At 38.7% G+C, this 15,546-nt stretch overlaps 1 pseudogene; it reads right to left on the bottom strand.

The window, feature by feature from the left end:
- Positions 1–11,656: 11,656 nt before the first annotated feature.
- Positions 11,657–14,713, bottom strand: LOC148728409 (uncharacterized; annotated as a pseudogene).
- Positions 14,714–15,546: the final 833 nt, after the last annotated feature.

Here is a 15,546-nt window from a genome sequence, read left to right as displayed (position 1 = left end):
TTCTTTCTGTTTTTCAATGTTTTTGAACAAATGAAACAAATGAAGCTTATTAATCGATTCCTTCGAAGGTTCAGTTACGTGCTTACCGTTGAACGGATCAGCAAATAGACATCGTGGGCTCATTACACCTGAATTCCGTTTATTACAAACACGTACCGGGCAAAATCATTGAATGGTCCTTTGGTGAACTTCTGCTCGTGTAGCCGGGTTATAGGGTAAAATTTGAGGCTAACTTAATGCGATAACCACTGAGTTTTTCGGTCACGATCAATGAAGATTGCAAAACACTTGAACTAGACGCTGCCATCCCGTTAAGTCGATTAAAACTCCCAGTAGATCACGGAGGAGCGCGTGAGCGGCAAAAAAGAGTACCGATTTTTGTTTCAAACCTAACATTCTAAATACAAAATTTTTGGAACCACGATCGTACTGTGTAGTTGGATCTAATCCCATTCCGCGAAAGTGTTCACATCCGAGAATCAAAAATCCATTTCCTTGCCACTGTTGACAGATCGCTCAAATAGTTTGTCTGAGGATCTCTGTCAGGGCACATAAACATTTATAGAATATCTGAACAAATGGATGTAGTTTTAATTTGAACTGACTTTTGAAAACAATAGATATATAGTAAGGAAACGTAAATATGAAATTTGAAGCTGGCTTTAACTGTGTTAAATAAACGTTTTGTGCGAATTGAGAATTGGTGCTTCAGCGATTTCTACGATTTCAATTTCTTTTTTTTTATTTAATTCGAACAGACTGAATTTTCTACTGGAAGCTAATCTTTGCTTATCTCTTTAAGCAGCATAATATAAAATGAGAAAGAAAGGTCACGCGTCACAGTTTCAAAAGGTTTCGAGTCGCACGAAAGGGCGGGTGATTCGTTGCAAAATACAGGTTTTTTGAGCACAACATGTTGAGACTAACCCTAACCCACAACATTTCTTTGTTTTACGGTAATCTTGGTGAGAATTTCCTATTTAAAATGATAGTGTCTAATCTAATATTTGTACTGTCTGTACCCTCTGCGACTTCCTTTCCAAGATATTATCGTATTTATCGCTTGGATTGTGTGCTACGTATTTCCCATTACCGAACCCTTCCATGGTAATATAGTCATTTACAAAGGGAAGCTTCATGTTACAACTTATCCTGCTGATTATCTTATGAAATAGGTATAGATTGCCACTTCAACTGGACCCTGCACCTTAGACTCTGGATTCCGGACTATGGACTCAATTTCTTTCCTTTTCTTTGACTTCTGCTTCCTTTTCTTTCACGAAAGTAAGTGGGAGTCACGAACTAAAGTAGAAATGATATTATGTTCAGGAATGTTATAGACTGAAGTAGATAGCAATAACGACAACAGTGTAATGGGCAGTAATGCTTCCTTCTAGATCTGTGATCAGAATGTCATCTTTATTACATCAGTTTCCGAGTGTGTGTTGTAGTACTTCGCTAAGGCGTCATCATACATTTTACTTATCTTCTCTAATTTATTGAGAGCCGGTGACTACCACAGACACTTAAGAATGATACTAGGAGAACACCTCTTCGGTTTCTTACAGCTTTGATACTGAACCAGCCCCTACACAGCCTCCAAAAGTGGCACAAGCCGCTTTAACACCCGTCAAACTTTTTCAAGGCTATTTTAAAAAAAGAAAAAACATTTCGGTTAACAATATGTTATTATTTGAACTGATCTGAAAGCTACGATAAGCCAAAACTCTTCAACACCTCTAAACGAATTGATAAAAGTCAAATCCCTAGTCTTGCTTAACAAACTATCGCGTTGTTTGGTTTTCGTCAATTGAAATTTGATTGCAACGGAGTTTAACGAAAATCTTAAGATACCTTTGCACGCGACACGTTTCGCACGTTTCTCTTCGATTTAGTATCTTAGTACATTGGAGAGATGAAAATATGATTTTTTGGGTCGAGGAATCGCAGTAGATGAAGAACTGAGTCAACAAGGACTAAATTTCGTTAACACTCGAAACTGCGCAAGTGGTACCAGTGGATATGTTCGCTCCTTTCGGCCCCCTTTCGCTTACGGAGATATCTCTCTGTCTCTCTCTGTCTCTCTCTGTCTCTCTCTGTCTCTCTCTGTCTCATTCTCTGTCTCTCTCTCTCTCTGTCTCTCTCTCTGTCTCTCTCTGTCTCTCTCTCTCTCTCTGTCTCTCTCTCTCTCTCTCTCTCTCTCTCTCTCTCTCTCTCTCTCTCTCTCTCTCTCTCCCTCTCTCTCCCTCTCTCTCTCTCCAGTTTAGCTGGTTTAAAGTTGCGTGGTTTTGTTTTTTAGTGTTACCAGTTTCGTTTTACTTCGCTGTTATGTAGATTCTTTTACATTCAGGCTGAATGTCTAATATGGGAGCGAGCGGTGTGAGGTTGAGGTCACTGCTGTTCATACACGCAAGAAAAAGAATTTCATTGGATTGGGTGAAATATCATTAAAGGATTAAGAAGCCTCACGCTAAAAAAAAAAAAAAAAAAAAAAATCTTTGGGGCACGATTCAAATGTTGCATCCTCTGAGACTAACCCAGCATAAAACAGCGGTGAATTAAAATTCTCTTTAGGGTTGAAAATGTATAATATAGTCACAATAACAAAGAGACGAATGGATGGGTATTACAGACTTATACTGACCCGGCATATAAAACAAAGGAGATAAGTGGAAAGGAGAATACTGTGAGACTCCATATTCTGCCGTAACTGACTTTTCTCTGTCTCGAAGTAAAAAGTCAAGTTCCCACAAAGGTTTTTTTGATCCTGTGGCTCCCGCCGACACGATCCTGACAGTTTGTCCGATGCGTGAGGTCTTATTTCCTTGGCCTGCGGTTTGCAGGAAACTATCGATTACAGTTTGAGCACAAGAGCGTTCACGTAGAAAAACGATTACAGTTGGTTCATGATCTGGCCGGTTCTGCCTTTCCATGGGTAGTAATCTACTTGAGACCTACTTGTAACAGTTTTACCCATTATCAAATCACAAAAATATGACGCACCAGTTTAAATTCAATGAGGCAAGAAAGCTTTTAACCCACGTTTGTTTTGGTTTGTATGTTGACCCACTCGAAGCGAAGCCAGACCAAGCTTGTTTTGTTATGAAGAAAACAAACACGATATTACGCTTTCGTGAGCCTCTAAATGAATACAAGAGAGAAAAGTTTGATTCTTAATTTTTCGGTAGGTTTAAGTAAATGTCGAACGCTTTGTGAGGCTAAAAGCAATTATAGTTCGAAGACGGCGCGGCTGCACGTGATTTCCACTGCTCTCTTACTTCATTTTATAAGTGTTTGTTTATTTTGTGGTTTTGTTAAATTTAAACATTTTCCGTCAGGTTGGCGTACGAAATCATCATAGGGATCCCAACTTCCTTTCTAATATAACACGGTTTTTGTTGAGAATTCCTTTCAGGATTTTACCCAATACTTGACCATTGCTTTTATAACCATTTAAATACATCCATAATGGAGGGAATTCCTAGTTAGAACTGAAGCGTAAATCAGTTAAACTTACATCACTTAGGGTATCAGGCATTCGTTTATTTGTATTCCTGCTGCTTTTTGGCCTTTCTCCAGAGTTCTCTAGAGCGCGGTGCCAACTAACAGGTACTCTAATTGAAGGATACATTTCTCGCTCGCGCCATAATTTTATTTTTATTTTGGAATAATTTAAGGATACATTCGCTTTTCGATTTATGGCGTTTAAGATGGCAACAATGCTTTTAGTACCCCCAAAGATTTTGAAACGGTATCGTGCTGTATGTGTTTATCTGATGAAGCTGTTTTTCTTAATCACGCGTTGAAACATTGATTCGTTTATTTACTTACTTCAATTATCTGAAAACTGGGCTCGTGCAGAACAGTTACTATGAATAAGAGTGCAACATCATGACGATAATGCACTTAGCACTCGCTAAGACATGTCAAACGTGTTTCCAAATTCCTTATCGCTTCCTGCTGTAGTGTACTTGAAGGAATTCCTTATACCAGTGTCTTAAACATCCTGTTTTCAATCAACCAAGGGTCACTCTTCTGGTTTGCGTACTATGCCACGCATTTGTTCTTGTTAAAGATTTAATTTCCAATGAATTACATTCAAGTTCTAGCATAGTTTAATTATATTTTATTCCATACATCCTGATGTTACAAACCACATAAGTTCCTGTTTGCATTAAAATCACTTAGGAAGATTGCTCTTTAATTATTATCTTACCATACTTTATTTGTGTTGCAAGTAAACATAGAAAGGGGTGTTAACCACATTGGTATTTCAATCCCTGCGGCCAAAAATAGCTTACTTTCTTGACTAATGAGATTGTAGAGAGATTGATCTTCTATAATTTCATCCAGATCTTACGATAGCTTCAGTTTTTCTTTGCTAATACGTACCTTGAGCAAACCACAACTGTAATGGCAACGAGGACGTGACCAAAATAAAAAAGAAAACAAAAACCGGCTGAAGATTTGTACATTTCTAAGTCGTCCCGTGCAGAAGAGTAGCGTAGAATCTCCATAATTTGCAATTGCGTGGTTTGATAACAGAATCTCGACGGCAATTTATCTAAGCTTCCATCCATTGGAACTCAGCTGATACGCCGCTGAAGTTGAGCAGCGGCGTTGTTTGTGGCGATAAAATAAAAAAATTCTAATTAAAAGTACAAATTCATTTCTTAATCGACATCTTCCTTGGCGTTTTAATCCTGACTGCCTAAGAGGAAATGCACAAAAATAACGATCAAATTGATAATATCGCGGCCACGGTCAAAATGAAATCTACCTTAATTTTCAATTTTTAGGTAGCTATCAACGAGTTTTCAAAGGTTTCGGGTCTTATTTTTAAAAGTACCGCGGATATTCGGAAATATTTGAGAAAATCAATTTCGCGCTCTCCATGGCAAAAAATAGCTGGATAAATTAGCCAAAATGAGCATTCTTAAGAACGTCCTCACGTCTTTGGTGGAAGACATAACATCAAAAAAATAGTAATCCATGTCAAAAGTAGAGGTATTAATCACTTTGTTGATGCCTTAGTTTTGGTTGTAGGTTATACAACCAACGAAAAACGCAATCTTTAATCTGAATATTTTAGTAAGAATTTACACTAATATTAGCATATTGTCGTTGTGTTGACAGACTAAGCATATTTACGGAAAAGCCGAAAATTCTGCTTTTTATTAAAAATTGTTTCGCTAAAATTTACTCTCGTAACGGATATCTTACTTGATAGACATGTAGTCCAGTTACTGTCCAATTACTGATTTCTTTTTCGGAGATTAACGCAAAAGCTCAGTTTAAAAAATATTCGGTCAAAGGTCAAGACTTTTAACTATCATGCGTGACGGCCTGACGCTTCTTAAAGAAGATCAAGTTACATTACGTAACTATGGAAAAACTGTGAAATGAAATTTTTGTAAATCACAAAATACTGCGACTAACTATGTGTCGTTATTACAACCTCTACCAAGCAGCTTTCAGATGAAGTAGGTAAAAACTAAGGAATTTTTATTTTGATTGAGAAGGGGGGATGGGAGTGGGCTTGGCAATCTGACATTTTGGAAGCGAATTTAATAACAAGAAACGTCTTTAACACCCTAAAGAGCACGCGAGTTGCATTTAGCCAACATGGAAAACTGAACTGGAGAGCTCAATAATGTTGACTGGAACATGTTTTTCTTTAAATGATAGATACGTCTGTGGTGTGTTGAGGAGGGGCTGAGGAGGGGTTTCCCCAAGGGTTTCGTTTTGAACGCTGGGGTTATTGTCACAGTTTCGGGCGATTGCTTATTACTTACTCTCAGTATCATCCATTTAACAATTGGTTCATACGTCAGCGTGCGTTCATCGAGATATGAAGCACGCGGGAAGTTTGGAGAGCACGAAAGATGCGTAAGAGTTGCTCGAGGCGTAGCCGAGAGAAACTCTAGCTTCTTGAGTGCTCTCCAAACTTCCCAAGCGCTTCATATCTCGATGAACGCACAGCTGACGTATGAACCAATTGTTTATAACATTTTCAACGCTTTAGTTTATGTATAAAGGGCAGAAATTCCCACTCCTACTCTGTTTATTTTGTTTCGGAAAAGTATTTCGCCATGCTTCAATGATCTTGTCTCAGATTGGTCAAAAAACTGACAGGTGAATTCATACGTGGAAATGAAGCTGGAGTTCCGAAAGGAGATGAAACCGTTGATTGTTTTGTTTCCCCTTTCTCTGGGTTCTTTCTCGGGAGTTAAAAAATCCATTCCCAAAGAAAAAGTAGGCAGATCTTCATCGGCTTGTTCGCTTGTTGCCATGTCTAGTTTAACGTTTTTGCGGAAGTTTTTCCCTTTTTTTAATGAAAAATGCAGAGGTCACTCGCGGGAAAAATTTTTTTTCGCGAGGCATTTGTTTCCTGACGTCACCAGCGTGTACAATGGAAAATTAAAGCACGCTCGCGCTCTTGAATTTGATTGCACAATTTACAAGCTATGTTATAAATACTATTAGTCTCTAAGAGACAGATTCAGCTGTGGCATTGTAATATAAACTCCAAAAATGCTTTGTCCTACGTTCACTACCAAAACAAAGAAGTATCTTAAGGGAGGCAAAAAGACTAATACCAGAGCAGAGTTGAAGAGTTTTTTAAAAATTGCAGCAGCTAATATCACTGGTGAGCACTTCAAAGATTAAGACAGATGGCACCTACATTTCTTCAAAAACTCTTCAATTCGGCTCAGGTATATATATGACTTTTTTACGTTTTTTACGTATTTCTTGTTATTAAACTCGTTTCCAAAATGCCAGATCGCCAAGCCCAATCCCCTCCCCCCTTCTCAATCAAAATAAAAATTCCTTAGCTTTCACCTACTTCTTCTAACAGCTGCTTGGTAGAAGTTGTCCTGACGACACATATAATTAGTCGCAATATTTTGTGATTTACAAAAATTTCATTTCACAGTTTTTCTGTAGTTACGTATTGCAATCTTGAACTTCTTTAAGAAGCGTCACGCCGTCACGCGCTATAGTTAAAAGTCTTGACCTTTCACATCCTCGGAGACTCAGGGGCTGTGAGTCGATTTCAAGTTAGGGCGGAAGAGCCCCTGAGGACATTGTCTTACAAGAATTAGTTCCAAACGGTCGCAGTCGTTCTGGCATCTGATTGGTGCCAGAAAATCTTTGTGTTTCTCTGCCCAATCAGAGTGAACTGTGCTTTCGTGTGTTTTAACACGGACATATACAAGAAGCTCAGTTGCTCGCCATGTTTGTTTAGGCCGTGCGACGGAGCTTTGCTACAGCTAGTCGAGTAAAATTCAACATAAAACTTCTCTGCGTTGCCAGTCCGTGCAAGGGTCTTGTAAAATTCTTGAAGCTGAGAAAATTCTGCAGTGGAAGTGTTTACTCGATTTACAGCGAAGGAGCTCACTTATTCTCTCATCTTTGCCGTGTATATATATATGTATATTTTTTTTTTTGCTATTTTATCTTTAGCTTTTTCGATTACACTTGAATAGACTTCTGGTGTCAAATATTGTTTTGTGCCGGCTTCAGTTTGGCTAGAATTATCAGCTGGATGCTTTATCATGTGTCGTTTCAAGCCAGCCTTACTTTTGCAAATTTTTGGACAAAACTGGCACTCCTTGTTTTCTTCTTGTTCAACCTAAAAAACATTTACATTTACTTAAAAAGAGCATTATTCCTTTTAAGTGAAATGCCCAATTCAAACGAGAAACTCTAAGAAAAAGCATAATAACAGAACGCAAGGAAACTCGATCGGCCATCGATAAGTTTCCAGTCAAAACTCGACTCAATACTAAATTTTTTCACTGAAATAGTGAAATTTCAAAGTTACCTCGTCAGCAGCGTCAGTAAAATGATTTTCTAGGTCGTTGTCTTATTCTAAAAGGCTTAAAATCGCATCAAAGTCGTCGCCCAAGATACGGAGATCACTGAAGTCCGCCATGTTGATTTGAACTGTGTGCACGGTCATGCTTCAGTGACGGTACGTTCAAGTTCGAATGCCCAACAATAGAGGCGTTCTTTGAAGTTCGCCGAGTTTCCTAACCAGTTCCCTCTACTAACTATGCTCGAGGTAAAAGGTTTCAGTTTCAGCACACAATGTAAGAGAAATCGATCAGATTGTCCGTGCCGCACGGGCCACGCAGGTATGTCATGCAACTGGCGCTTACGCATCTTTCTTTGCGCGCCAAAATCTAATCTAGTTGTTTAGGTAAGGCTCAGGGTTTTTTTACGATAATGAATAATCCGGGTGAAATGTTTCAGATCGTTGTCGAGTATGCTCTTCTGGTTTTATCACCATTAAAAGAAAAAGAAATCTTAATGAAGAGTTCATCAAAATATTTGAAGAAGTTTTCAATCAAAAGGTTCTACCAGACGATGGTCTTCCGCGTGCAGTTTAGGACGCTTGTCGCTATAGAATTGAAACATCATGGAAACGTAATTGTAACAAAGAGGCATCGATAAAAATTTCCCGTGGGCAGAGTACCCAAACAAGAAAATCGAATTGTTGCTGTTTCCCAGTTTCCACTAGAGCAACATTTGTCAAGGTATGCACAAATGCAATACAACCTATGTTGAAAAAAAAAGAAAAGCTAAGCGTGGAAACTTTTGTTTATTAGATGTGGGTAGATGACCCTGTACTAAGCTGACATTTACAATAAAGCAAACCCGCCCTTTCCATCCAATATTTCTTGGTCTTTCGTTCTGTTGTCCCCAATGAAGGCAGTATCGATTCCCAATGATCTAAGGTACTTAACTTGATCTTCAACAATCGACAAAAGAGGTGAAATGACAGCGACCAAGGAACTAGAAGAGAATCCGTGGCCTTTCGAGCTCAAGAATTTGAAAACTCCAGGCCGCAGTTGAAAGATTAAATTCTTTCGAAACCCCGTCGGTAACTGTCCGATTACATCTCTCCTTCCCACGATGTTCTCGATAATACGTTTTTGTTCAGATTTTAATTAGCTAACCGGAATCACAGCTAAGCTTCCTCTAAGCGCTTGCCGGAGGTTGTCCACGAACTTAACGTTCTCTGCAACTTTGACCATATTGTGAAAGACTTTGCTGCAAAGCGGAGGTTAGAGTTTGGCGCGCACAGAAAGCTACGTAAGCGTAAGCGTAAGCGCAAGTTGCTCGACATACCTGCGTGGCCCGTGCGACGAAATAACTTCACGGGATTGGCAAAGTTTCAATAACAGCCAATTATACAAAAAATCTAGAAAGATTGCAGCTAACATCTCGTTTAACGTTTAAAAGCGACATATCAACGCCTGCAACCATTTCGTTTTATACGAACCTCGCAAACTTTTAAACACGTTCTCTTGTGATACCTGCGAAAGTATTCAGTATAATTTCCGGTAAGATTTTTGCGGACAATCTGATCGATTTCTCTTACATTGTGTGCTGAGACTGAAACTTTTCACCTCGAGCAGAGCTCCGTTGCACGGCCCAAACAAACATGGCGAGCAACTGAACTTCGTGCCTATCTCCGTCTTCTGAAACACACGAAGGCACCGTCACTCTGATTGGGCAGAAAAACACAAAGATTTTCTGGCACCAATCAGGTGCCAGAACGACCGCGCCCGTTAGTCTTGCAAGACAATGTCCCCAGGGGCTCTTCCACCCTAACTTGAAATCGGCTCACAGCTCCTGGGTCTCCGAAGATGGACCTTTTACCGAATATTTTTGAAAATGAGCTTTTCCGTTAATCTCCGAAAACGAAATCAGTAGTTGGACAGTAACTGGACTACATTTCTATCAGGTAAATTATCCGTCACGGGTGCAAAGCAGAGATTTCGGCTTTTCCGTAATTACACTTAGCAGTAGGGAATTTAAGCAAACCACGACGGCGACGGCAACGAGAACATGGAAAAACAATAGATCTAATTGGAACAACAATAGCCCAGCACATGCGTTTTAAAACTTTGTACATTTCTTAGCCGTCCTTTGCAAAACAACAACGCGAAATCACCAAAATTTGCGTCGTCTGCGAACCGAAACCACGGCGGCAAATTATTTAATTTACATTTGGAACTCAACGCTACTTTTGTGTGTTATGTTGAGTTTGAGGTCTGGCGCCCTATGAGACGGTAAACACTTGCAGCCATTTTCGAAATTCTAACTAACAATAGAAACTCATTTTTTAATCGATGTCTTCCGTGGCGTTGCCGTCGTGACTGCTTAAGTTCCCTATTAATCTCTCGACACAACGGCAATAGGGACCTTAAGCAGTCAGGATGGCAACGCCAAGGAAGACTTCGATTAAAAAATGAATTTCTACTCTTCGGTTAGAATTCCAAAAATCGCTGCAGGAGCTTACTGTCTTATACGGCGCCACAGCTCAACTTCAGCATGACGTCTAAAAGTAGCGTTGAGTTCCAAATGGAAATTAAAATAATTTGTCGTCGCGATTTCGGTTCGCAGACGACGCAAATGTTGGCGATTTCACGTTGTTGTTTTGCATAGGACGGCTAAGAAATGTACAAAGTTTCAAAACGCACGTGCTGAGCTATTTTTCTACCAGTTAGATCTCTTGTTTTTCCACGTCCTCGTTGCCTTCGCCTCGTGGTTGCTTAAGGTCCCTAATATACCAATCATTCACCGGCATTTCTTGGATGAAGAGCACTTGGGCACTCAATGTTTATCTAAAAGTAGATGGTGGCCAACTAGAAAGCCTTCGCTACTTTGACCACCACACAAATTTTTATAATCTGTACTTTATTTATTCTATTTGGTAATCATTTGTTGCAATTTTACTTTTCTATCTATGTTAATTTTATGTAAATAGTGTGAAATAAGGGAACCTTGAACCAATAGCCATAAGATGAACACGATTGGGGAATGGCCACATATCGAAATTTCGGTTTGTAATTAGACGGTAAATCTACATTTAATGAGGCTATTATCAAATCGCCATTAAAGATTGTGTTTTTCGTTGGGAGAAGTATAACCTACAACCAAAAAACAGGAATCAATAAAGTGATTAATACTTCTACCTTTGACGTGGATTATTAATTTTTTATATTAGAGAGCTTTAGATTCGAGTACGAGAACGAGTACGAGTACGAGTTTACTATCGTGCTCACATTGCGCATGCGTAGCTCTCCGTGACACTGTCACGGGAGCGGGAAACTCGTCGTCCGCCGCTCGTCGACAACGAGATTTTGACCAGAAGTCGTCTTCCAGAGAACGAGTTTCGAAAGGTGAGTTTTTTGTATTTTAAATTTATCCTAGTCTTTTTCTAAGTCAGCAAAAGGAAACTTAAAGCCGTATACAGAGGTTTTATCGAATTGAATGGTATTACAAACCCTGATTCCATTCGTTTTTGATACTTTTTGGTCGACCTATTTTCACGAAATTCTGAGGTCTACACACAAAAACAACATATCGCAGTCGAATAAATTTAAATTGAAAAATGAATGAGGGCCTTAAAAGCACTTTCACCCTTTGAAATTTAACCTTGCATGAGAGATACAAATAGTGAATTGTTATGATGTGGTTGACACTTTCCCGACTTCAATTCGTAGCGATGGCGAAACGAGAACTTTTTATTTGGAAAGGAAACACGAAACTATGCTTCTCAGAGAGGTACTGGTCACAAGTACTGACCAGACTTAAAAGAGAGAGGTATATCTTGGACGAAAATCGCCGAACACTGTGATAAAACCTTGAACACTGAAACATTTTATTAGCTTCTCATTAATTATTGTCATATTAATACCATTATATTTAAGAAATGAAAACTAAGGAAGAGTTTGTATGGTAACGTATCTGAATACATTATTTTTACATCTTTTTACAAATGTATATGTAGTTGTATCATAGAAATGTACTGTATTATTATTACAAAGTCAGTTCAGCTATTTTGAAATTAAAAATTATACATATTTACAATTTTGATTTTCTCAAGTAGATTAATTTAGATTTGAAAATTCTTCAGTAAGGAAAAAAAATTGATGGCCATGGATCCACATCCCATATTCATCAATTACCCCTTTCATAGCTAACTATACATAGAAATTTACAAGCAGAAAATATAATTACAATTATAATTTGGTTCAATCCTTCTCTTTTATCTTCTCATCACTTTGCCAAATTGCTTTGCTTAAATGTAGCCATAGTTAATACTAACTATGATGTAGCAAATCAAGAGCTTTAAACCTGAAAATAATCATCTAATGTAGGAGGTTGAACATCAAAATAGGTGCTTGTAGTTGATCCATATAAGCAGGTACATGCATTCCTAAGCAGAGCACACACTGAATACATTACACCCACTGGACTTAATCCAATCTTTAAGTTCGTCTTAAAATCTAGGAAAGCGAAGTATGTTACTATGTTGCTAAACACCCACTCCACAGCTTCCCTGACTTTACTTCATCCTTGAAGATGAATTCTGAGAGGATAGGTGAGGTCGCCATATATACACAGTGGTTGTCCACTGGTATCAAATGAATGCTGCCGAAGGTTATGAAGGAGGCCAGACATTCTTAACATACCAGCATCATGCCTTTTACCCTCTGAAATGAAAATTTATAGAGTAAACATACTTGGATTTATATCAGTAGCTAGTGTTATAACACTCTTGTAGCTGCAGGTAACTGTTGCGTTACAGACTGTGATTTAATTTATATATTTTTTTCTTCAATTTTCCAAGTTAATTGGTTAATAGCCATTTTGATTTAGTAGGGGCTGGGTTATAGATATTTGTGTAAGGATTCAAGGGTAGGCTACATTTAATGAAGCTCTTACCGAGGGGCTGACTACCAAAAATGTTTCCTGAAAGATTTGATCTTTCCAGCCCACTCCTGTAGGTGTTGATACCGTAGATCCTCAAATTAATTAGCGCCCAGGGAGCTTAATTCAATTTTATGAGAAAATGGGCGAGCTTATTCAAGGGGGGGACTTAATTGAGAGGGGGCGCTTATTTAATTTTTCCCAAATGGTGGCCTGACATGACCATTTTTTTAATACATCATCTACACATAAACAAAATTAACTATTTATTGAAATAAAAACTGATCCTAGAGTTTAACTCGCCATTAGTGCAATGTACAGATCTAATACTACATGATGAAAACTCTATGTATCCTTTGCTGTCTCAGTACTCATCCGCAAGATTAGGGGAGGGGAGGGTGCACTTATTTGAGGGGGGTACTTATTTTAAATTTTTGGTCGATGGGAAGGGCACTTATTCGAAGGGATTGCTTATTCGAGGGGGCGCTAATTCGAGGATTTACGGTGGTGACACTTCAATTCAGTTTCAAATTTGGGGGCTTAAATAAGGGGAGGCATTACAGCAGAACGATGCAAATAACCGTATTAGCTTACCAACTGGTCCATACAAATTGGCCATTAAACCATTTGGCGCTACAAATGATTGAACCTTTAGGGCAGGTACCCTTTTGTGCCCTTTGGGTACACGCTGGTTCTCTCCTGGGCGACAAATTGGGCGAACTGTCAAGTCTACAAACCCCTAGCAATTCTCAAGAGCTGTTCCCTTTCCATGGACAGCAAGAGCAAAGTCTTCCAGATGTTGGCTACTCAGCCAGGGTTGATCGAGATCTCTGAGCAAGTATCCATGGTTTGTGTAAATAAAGCTGATCACCTCGTTTAAGATTAAGCTCAGCTCGGGCACTGAACGACCAAAGCAAGGAATCATATCCGAGAGACGACATGGGTAAGAAAAAAGTTTCAATAAAATCAACAGTCCTTTCGTTCCTGAACATACCGTGCTATTGGCACAAGTAAACATTTCTGGAATTGCTAATGCAGGAAGAAGGAGAGGCAATCATGTGATGCCAAGCCTGAGCTCGGCTGCAAACTCTTCAGGAGAAATGGCGTCAAAAACATTGTCAATCCTTTCATACTGCTTGTAAGGGTGTTGCCTTCTCATCGTTGTGATTTCATAAATCGCGAGGAAATCTTCTTCGTCAATCTCTTCGTCTCTAAGGAGGTAAACGGATGCTTCTAGGATAGTTTTTTTTGGCTAAACATGGTGAGATTGTTACAGTAAAACCCTCGCACTCGGATCGATACATTTGTTTACAATCTAAAGTTACAATTTCCGTCAGCACGACTACGAGAACGAGATACTAGTGCCAGATCTCGCGCGGTTAAAACTCGTACTCGTACTCGAATCTAAAGCTCTCTAGTATGTCTTCCACCAAAGAAGTGAGGACGTTCTTGCGAATGCTCAGTTGGCTAATTTATACAGCTATTTTTGGCCACAGCGAGCGCGAAATCGATTTTCTCAAATATTTCCGAAATTCCGCGGTACTTTGAAAAATAAGACCCGAAACCTTTGAAAACTCGTTAATAGCTACCTAAAAATTGAAAATTAAGGTAGATTTCATTTTTAACAGTGGCCGCGATTTGATCGTTATTTCTGTGCATTTCCCCTTAGGTCTATGATGGGTTTACAACTTCACAAGGAGACTGCATTGAGCAACTGTCCATACAGGTAAATTTGTTATCGCGTGGGTCGGCATGTGTTTAATTATTTGCTGTGGTAACAACTTTAAGCAAGCTGAACAGAGAAAGGAATCAGTTTTGAAAATTTCTTCTTTTCACATACTAGTATATTAGTTAAAGTAAAACTGAGTTCCTCAGTAGCAATCGTAAACGCACAAAGACAGATACGACAATTACAGCTGATATCATCGCTTCCCCAGGAGACTTCTCCCAAGAGATTATAACCTTCATATTTCTCGAGCATCCTTTAATCACAATTCTCTGCGTCTTTGCTTACAAACATTCACGGCTTTGTTCATTTGAGGAAGTTTCGTTCCGGCAAATCATAAAGCATAAATTATTACTTTATTATGTTTTCCGCGACGTTTTCCTGATCGATTCTTATTTTTTCTCTTGCCGCAACACAAAATTTCATTACGAAAGTATTCCATCCACTAATCAAGAACAAAATAACACAAACTTTTCGGTTTTTTTATTTATTGTTTTTTCTGACGTAATTCGCGACCTTTACATGCTTTATTTAAATGATCATTCTCATCCAGTACCTAAGGAATTATGTCTTTCAGAGACTGACGAAAGCAGAAGAGATAGCATTTCAATCAAGAGCAAAAACATGGTTAACTCAAGATAGTTCCTGAGATACTGTATTTTTTTTTCATGCTATTTTATATGTATTTGGAAAATCAGTCAGTTTAAGGGAGGACTGCATCAGCTAAGCGAAATGCGAAAATAGACTTACTTATCTAATTCTATTTTGGCTCAAAGCGGCGATTTTCTAATTAAAAACTTTATATATTTATCACTTTCACCTAATCTCAATAACAGACAATGAATGAACGATTATATTTATTCACCGGGGTTAGCTCCACGAAATGGTTTCGACTTTTCTGCGAGTCTGATGTTTAAAAGGTATCGTGCCAAATTCCCAAACATCATATCAGCTTTGGCTAAAATTACTGACAATGGTGCGATAATTATGCAGAGTAAGTTAACCTTCTACCACAAAACTTAAAAGAACAATCAGTAGCAGTGCTACGTTAAAGTGAAAGTAATTGACTGACCCCTTTTTTAACAAAT

The sequence above is a fragment of the Stylophora pistillata genome, chromosome 6, assembly GCF_964205215.1.
Source record: "Stylophora pistillata chromosome 6, jaStyPist1.2, whole genome shotgun sequence".
In the NCBI taxonomy this organism is placed as follows: Eukaryota; Metazoa; Cnidaria; class Anthozoa; order Scleractinia; family Pocilloporidae; genus Stylophora; species Stylophora pistillata.
This window is presented reverse-complemented; position numbering and strand designations above follow the sequence as displayed.